General features: G+C 40.0%; 1 long non-coding RNA gene across 1 annotated transcript; it reads right to left on the reverse strand.

Moving 5' to 3' along the window:
* Window positions 1-1,212: 1,212 nt before the first annotated feature.
* On the reverse strand, window positions 1,213-2,816 carry LOC142181543 (uncharacterized). Its single transcript, XR_012710194.1, has 3 exons — window positions 2,766-2,816; window positions 2,368-2,435; window positions 1,213-1,415 (listed from the first exon to the last, which is right to left on the reverse strand). It is a non-coding gene; the product is annotated as an uncharacterized LOC142181543 (long non-coding RNA).
* Window positions 2,817-8,580: the final 5,764 nt, after the last annotated feature.

Genomic DNA, 8,580 nt, shown 5'->3' on the forward strand with positions numbered 1-8,580 from the left:
TACTAGTGGTAGATACTGGTGAATATTCAGCTTTCTTGTCGACAATGGAACCCCCAGGTACCTTAATGGTAAAGAGCCCTCTGTATATCTAGTAAGCTCCATCAATTGCTCCTTTATGTGTTGTGCTATACCAGTAATATATATAGAACTCTTTTCCGCATTTGCTTGCGGCCCTGATGCAGCTGAGAATCTATTAAAAGCTTCCTGTAATTTAGTAACAGAATTTATATCACCCCTGCAAAACATTAACAAATCGTCATCAAAACATATATGTGTTGCTCCCAGCTTCTTGCATTTGGGATGGTATTTGAACTCCTTTTGTATGGCCAGTTGGTTCATCTCCCTTTGTAAATATTCCATAGAAATCACAAAGAGATAAGGAGACATTGGATCTCCTTGCCTTATTCCTCTCTTAGCTGGGAAAGGTTTGGTCAGTCCCCCTTTTAGAACCAAAGAGTAGGATAATGTTGTCACATATTCCATTATCCATAGGATAAATTTCTGAGGGAAGCCAAGATCAGTAAGCATGTACCTAATAAATTGCCAATCCAGTGAATCATAAGCTTTCCTTAAGTCTACCTTGAGAGCACATCTTGGTGACAAGCCTTTCCTATTATAGCCATTGAAAAGTTCATGACTGAATAGAATATTATCAACAATACTCCTCCCTTCTATAAAAGCAGACTGTGCTTTCCCAATTATAAGCTCAATCACCTTTTTTATTCTTTTAGTCAGTATCTTAGCAATGATTTTGTATACAGTGGTGTAGCAAGCAATAGGCCTATAGTCTTTCACTGTTGTAGGAGCTGGAACTTTAGGGATCAAAGTTATGGTTGTACAGTTCTATGTCTGCTTCATCTTGCCTGTTTGGAAAAAGAATAGCACAACGTCATATATATCTTGTCTCACTTCCTACCAATGTTTTGTGAAGAATTCTATTGGGAATCCATCCACTCTAGGGGCTTTATCATTTGGCATGTCCTTCACTGCTTCATCTATTTCTGCATATGTGATATCCTGAATTAGGTCCTGTTGTTGTTGCATTGTCACGACCCAAATCCCGGTCGTGATGGCGCCCAGCACACTACTAGGCAAGCCCGACCATTATTCAACACTTAACCCAATTTATCAAAAATAGCGGAAAGAAATATCAATTAAGCAAGATTAAAGTACTGAAGAATTTAACAAAATACACAATATAATCTCACTAGGACCCGGTGTCACGAATCTGAGCCTCTAGAATACAGAATATCATCCTAATACATGGTATATCCAAAGTCTGATAATGCGGAAATAAAGAGATAGGATAGGAGGGAGAAGATCAATGGTTGCGAACGCTGGGCAGCTACCTCGATACTCCCAGAAGCTGGATCTGCTGATCAAAGGGATCTACTAAGCCTGAGACTGCCTTGGATCTGCACACAAGGTGCAGGGAGTAAAGTGAGTACTCCGACCCAGTAAGTAATAAAAGTAACTACAGTCCGAAGATAAGAAAATCCAGTAAATACACAAAGTAAGCTAAAATCCAAATATACAGCAACATATGGAACTGAGCAGCTAAACAACAGTATAAATAGAAATACATGAATGCAATGCAATGCATATGATGGTACATTCCAGTACCCACTGCGGCGTGCAGCCCGAGCCATCCATATTTATTTATCGTCGACGACGCTCACTGGGGGTGTGTACAGACTCCGGAGGGGCTCCTACAGCCCAAGCGCAATATCTTGGTCAGTCATTGTTACCTGACCGGTCAGCCATTGTTACCTGACCAATTTATATCATACAGTGCCATTGTTACCACTGTTCAAGTATATCATCCAGTGTCATTGTTACCACTATTTCAAGTATATCACACAGTGTCATTGTTACCATTGTTTCAAGTATATTACACAGTGTCATTGTTACCACTGTTTCAAGTCACTTTATAATCAGTCCAGAAAATAATATAATAAGCCCCTTGGGCATTTACAAAACAGAAGTTCCCAGCCCGGAATACATTTAAAAATATCATTTAAGTTTTCAACACTTAGAATTATGGCTGAGTTTGCAAAACAGCATTTAAAACCTTGGACTGAAATTAAATGATATGCAAATCATGCTAAGCAGTAATATCAATCCTCGAAGGATTTTACAAATCGGCACAAGGCCCCAAACATGGCATCAGTCGCCGTAATATCAATGAAGTATGTGTATCAATCACCAGTATAGTATAAACATCACACGGGATGGACCAAGTCACAATCCCCAATAGTATCCGACCCCGCACTCGCCATGGAGTGCGTCTCACGCCTCAATATAGCGTTACGATATGAAAGTCCGGGGTTTCAAACCCTCAGAATAGCATTTACATCTATTACTCACCTCAAGACGGCCAAAAGTCTACTCTGCGATGCCCTTTCCTTTCGAATCGACCTCCTCACGCGTCGAATCTTGCCAAAACCACAAGGAATATATTACAATAGTCTAAGAGAATATAACTCAATCGAAAAGACTCGAAAAATATCGAAAATCACGAAATTTGCAAAACCTGAGCCCCGGGCCCACTTCTCGAAAAATTACAAAAATTACATCACCGGATTCCTCGTCTCGCCACGAGTCCGTACATATAAAATTTACCAAAATCGGAGTTCAAATGACCCCTCAAATCTTCATTTTAGAATTTCAATCTCAAACCCTAATTTATTATAATTTGGCTATATTTTCATGGATTTCAAGGATGATTCTTCAATAAAATCATGTATTTAACTCATAAAACTTACCTCCAATCGATCTCAGTTGAAACTCTCTTCAATCCCCGTCCAAAAGCTCTCAAAATGACTGAAAATGGTGGAAAAATGACCCAAAATCGGATATAAACTCACTGCCCAAATTTTTCGCAATTACTGTTCACCCGTGCGGTACTGTTCACGCGCTGGTTACTGTTCACTGCTGCTAAAAAAATGCACCAGCAGCCAATTTAAATTACAGCACAGCCATTTTTCACTAAAATGGCTCTAACTCCATCATACGAACTCGGAATTAGACAATTTTTGTTCCTATGAGTCACAAATAATAATACGAACACAACCCTTTAATCGAAACTCAATTCGGAGCTCATTTTCCCAGTGCGATATCCATTTTTCTCGTTAAACAATTACTCATGTTTCGCGTCAAAAACCTGATCGCGACTTGATGAAATTAGACCAAAATTTTCAGATCAGTCCTATAATTCATTATCGAAATTTCGGAAGTCTCGGAATCAAATTTGGATCTCTAGAACTAAAAATGAACCTTTAGATCATTACATTTATGCTCAAAACGACAAAAATCTTCCAAAAACTCTTTCAAAATTTGTCCAAGCCTCATGGGATCCCAACAAAGTATACTAACAAGTCCCATAATATGACACAAACTTAGTTGTTCCTTCGAATCACCAAAAACAACGCAAAAATACTAAATTCACCACGGATTCAAGCCTATAAACTTTGAAACTTCAAATTTTCACATCCGATGTCGAAACACGTCAAAACTAGTCCGAATGATCTCAAATTTTGCAGACAAGTCCAAACTGACATAACGGCTACAACAACTCTCGGAATTCCATTCCGAGCCTCGGATCAAAATCTTACCTATCAACCGAAATTCGCCAAAATACTAACTTTGTCGATTCAAGTTTAATTCTACACCGGTCACCACAAAAATATTCCGGACACACTCCTAAGTCCCAAATCACCTAACAAAGCTATCCGAACTATAAAATTCGCATTTCGAGTGCTCTAACACATAAGTCAATATCTGGTTGACTTTTCCAACTTAAGCTTCCTTAAAAGAGACTAAGTGTCTCAAACCTTACCAAAATCATTCAGGAATGACTTCAAATTTTGCACACAAGTCACATTCGACATTACGGACTTTTCCCAACTTTCGGAATCGCATTCCGACCCCGATATCAAAATTTCCACTTCCGGCCGAATTTTCTCAAAAACCTTCAAATTTCTATATTTAGCCAAATGACTCCAAAATGACCTACGGACCTCCGAATTCACTTCCGATTGCGCTCTCAAATCCAGAATCACCATACGGAGTTACTCCCAGTCTCGGAATTCCAAACGAACATCAATAACACTGAAATGCATTTTAAGCCAAACTGATGCAATTTCTTCTAAAATGCTATCTTCCACAATAGGCGCCAAAACACTCTCGGGTTATCCAAAACCCGATCCGGGCATACGCCCAAGTACGAAATCATCATACGAACCTGCTGGAACCTTCGAATCCCAATTCCGAGGTCTTTTACTCAAAATTCCAATCCTAGTTCATTTCTTCAATTTTAAGCTTTCAAAATGAGAATTTCCATTTAGATTTGACTCCAAACTTCCTGAATTTTAATTCTGGCCATACACTCAGGTCAATATACCTGAGATGAAGCTGCTCATGGCCTCAAACTGCTAAATGACGCACTGGAGCTCAAAACGACCGATCGGGTCGTTACATGCATTGAGAGGCACTCTCCTTCTTTGATGAATTTGATATTAGGACATGGCTTTAGACCTGTGGCTTTTCCCATAAAAAGCAAGTGAATTCTTTTTATACAACTTTAGGGTCAGTGATCTTAACTCCCAATTCATTATATACAGAGGTAATTGTGTTCTTGCTTGCTCTGATCTTCAGCTGTGCATAGAAGTACTTGGAGTTTGAATCCCCATGATCAATCTAATTAACTCTAGCCTTCTGTCTTAGTATTTTCTCCTCTATGATGCTCTATTTCCCTAGATCCTGTAGTGTTTGCTTTTCCTGATCTATACATACTTGGTTGAAAGGATCAAGTATCAAATTGGCCTGTGTACACTCCAGTTTCTGTCTAATCTGGATCAATCTTTGTTCATAACTTGCCATCTCCTTGTTCAACCCTCTAGTCTCACCTTTCAGCTTTTGTAACTTCAACCAGATACCAAACATAGGATCATTTCCCATCTCCTGCTTCCAAATTCTTTCTACAGTAGGCTTAAACTCCTTGTGCTCCATTGTTACCATGTACAGCTTGAATGGCTTGGGATATATAGTATTCCTTCTCCATATTTGAACCAAGATTGGTGAGTGATCTGACACTCCAGGTTCTAAGCAATCAGCTTCCACATGCCCATAATCTTTAGTCCATTCAAAATTGCCAAAAGCCCAACCAATCTTACTATATACTCTATCATTTGCACTCTGCTTATTACACCAAGTAAAGAAACATCCCTTAGTCCTCAATGGGGTCAGTTGCATATTATCTATACAATCTTTGAACTCCTGAACCTCATTCATAGTGACTGGTTGTCCTAATCTATCATCTGTGGTTAGGACATTGTTGAAATCACCACTTATGAGCCAGGGGATTTGAGTCTGCCCCCTAGCTGTTGCAGACCATTCCATAGACTAGCCCTTTCTTGCAATTTGTTTCTAGCATACACTACAATCAACATAATTTTGTATCTAGTTACTGGTTCCATCACTAGACAATGAATGAATTGCTCATGGACTTGAATTATGTTTACTGTCAAATGTGTACTCCATAACAGCCATATTCTCCCATTCTCAGCCTTAGTATAGTTATAATAGTAACCCCAATCCTTAGCTACCTTATACAAGATATTTTTTGTCTTTTTTTCTTTTACTCTGGTTTCTAGACATTCTAGGATATCTATCTTATTCTTTTGTAGAAAGATTCTCAGTTCCTTCTGCTTATGGGGCTTGTTCAGCCCTCTTATGTTCCAAGTGCCGATAATCATGGTGGTTTTTGTATAGGATCAGAGTTATTCACCCCTCCTTGTACACCACATTCTTCCAATATTGAAAATCTATTGGAAGTGCTAGCCTCATCATTTATCACCTGCTGAACACCTGCAGTATTTTGTCTTTCACTGTTTTCCTTCTTTGTATTATCAAGCGCCTATGGTCTGGTTTATCTACTGAGGTCTGATTGTCTTTGTCAAGTGGGGGTTGTACTTCATTCTCCTCTCCAATCCCCTCCTCTTGTTCCTTCTGTTCTTTTGGCTTCCATTCTTGAATAACTTTTCTCCCTCTGCCTCTATTCCTTCTTTTGGGGGCCTTGAATTCAGCATCTTCATTCTGTTTAGTTGAATTCCAGCATTCAAAGCTATCATGACCAAAATGTAAACATTCATTACAGAATTTTGGCCTCCATTCATACACTATTTCCTGTTGTCTAGTACTTGTGGGAGTTTCAATCTCAATAGTCGCCACTAGTGGCTTTGTGATATCAACTTTCACAAGTACTCTGGCATAGGAAATTTTGTTCAAATCTGCTGTAAATTTATCAGTGTACAATGGTAAACCTACAGCACTAGCTATCTTGCTTAATGCATCAGCAGTCCAATACCTAGCTGATAGGCTAGGTAAGTGAATCCACAAGGGGATAGTAGTGATACACTTAGGATCAGAGTGAAAATCTTTCTCCCAGTTCTGCAAAATAAATGGCTTGTTATGATATGAGTAAGGCCCAACTTGCATGATTGCGTCTCTTTCCTCCACTGTTGTGAATCGAAACACATAATATCCTTCTTGGTGATACAGGATCTGAGGTCTATTGACAAAATCCCAGACTGATTCAACATAGCTCTCTATAGATTTCTCATACGGAGTATCCCCAAGTACATACCCAATTAGAGCAGTCGCCCAATGTTCCTTTAGCTCGCTTACATCTTCTTCCTCTATTTGAATGACAATCTTACCGTCTCTATGACTTGGTGGAATATACTCTAGCCTCATCCCTATCTGTGAGTTTCGGTTATGTTGTCTTAGCTCCTTTGCATGCATGACCTTCCATATCTCTGTTTTGGCTGTGAGATCTGGATCTGGAGATGGTTTTGAAGATCCACCTTCAGAAAATTGCAATTGTTTTGGACTGGTTGACAATTGATCTTTGGATTTCTGAGCTTCCTTCGCAGTAATAGCAATTTTACTGTTCCATTGAGTACCGTTCCCCTCTTCATCCTCACTTAGCTCTTTTTCCTCTTGAATTGGTTAGAAATTAGGTGGTAGAAAACTTCCAAATGTTAACGGAGTGAAATTTTGCATTGTTAAGGTCACCGGAGTTATAGCAGCAGTCACCGGCGTTGCTTGTTTGCATCTCCTTGCCATCGATAGTGCACGTTAGCCTCCCTTGGCTTATCGTGCGTCGAGAGCATTCCCTACAAAGACATATAACTTTCAAAATATAGTAAATTTTGAAAACCTTCCTTTTGGTAAAAAATGGCCTCTTTTTCCAGAAACCTAGTTCTTCAAGGAACAAAGATAAAGCTGATGATTTTGCTCCTCCTACGGTGATCACCATCAACGCAAAGAGTCTAGTCACTACCAAAACTTTTGTAGAGAAATATCCTTGTGCTCATCCACGCAACCCTTCTTCCATCTATCCTTCCAGTATCTCGCTGTGAAGGAAGAGTGTCACTGTCAAGATTTGGATATCCCGACATGGCAAAGCAGATAACTTTGCCCAAGAAGGATTTTACGTATTTTTACACGTATCCCTTCACTTTGGGAATGTTCTCTTTGAGTGGAGAGCTCTGCCTCCACTACCAAGTGTGCGTGGCACAAGTAATTCCTTCTTTATGGAGGATAATCACTTGTCTTCGGCGCCTGTGCTAGGAGACGAGAGAAGAACTAACCCTAGTTCGAGTGATGAACCTCTATTCCCCCAAGATCTTCCGCGGGGGAATGATAAATTTCAGCAAGTATGGCCACCATGCTCTGCTATCCAGCATGGATGATGATAACAACTGTGGGTGGATGGAACGGTTTATTTCAATCGACACCAGTGACATCATCCCAGCCATGGCTCCAGCCTTTCTAGAATTATGGAACTGCACTCGTAAGTCTCTACCATTTGTTTCTTCTTCTATTAAAGATCTTTCCATATCATTATTGACTTTCTTATTTTACTTATTTTAGCGACTCGGTAGGTTCCACATAGGGTTGAAGGCTTGGACCAATGGGTCCAAAATATTTTGGACGTTACTACTCTCGAAATCCGCACGTGGAAAGCATTGTTCCTTAAATACGGGTAGAAGCCCAAAAATAATGGTAAGTCGAACTCATTTTGTTTTTTTACCTATTTATATAAGGAAGTTGTTTGACCATTCTCTCATGTTAAATTCAGGTCAACCCTAAGACTCAATTGTCGTCCCCAATGAGGACATTTTGGCTAATCATGTTGATATGGCGAGGCTGCTGCATGAGGCTTTTACACAGACAAGTGTCTTCGGGTCGTAGTCCCCCGCTAGAGAACAAACAACCAAAGAGAAGATGTTTATCCGCGGCGGGGCAAAAGAATAAGAGGGCAATGAATGTCGCTCCCGATTCGTCTCCGGAAGTTATGGTAATGAGCCCCCAACCCGGGCTGGCCATATACACTGTGATGATTGACGATGATGGGTAAGCCAGCGAGGAGGAGCCTTCTCTAAATAGAAAATGATGACTTTCCTTGGCTCAACAGATTGCTCAATCTATTGAGTTAGTTACACCAACCGAGGATGATGCCTCGGCGCTCTGGGGAGTTTGAGATGGTGGAAAATTCCAACTCACGCTTTCGGA

Source organism: Nicotiana tabacum, chromosome 6 (genome assembly GCF_000715075.1).
Source record: "Nicotiana tabacum cultivar K326 chromosome 6, ASM71507v2, whole genome shotgun sequence".
Lineage (NCBI taxonomy): Eukaryota > Viridiplantae > Streptophyta > Magnoliopsida > Solanales > Solanaceae > Nicotiana > Nicotiana tabacum.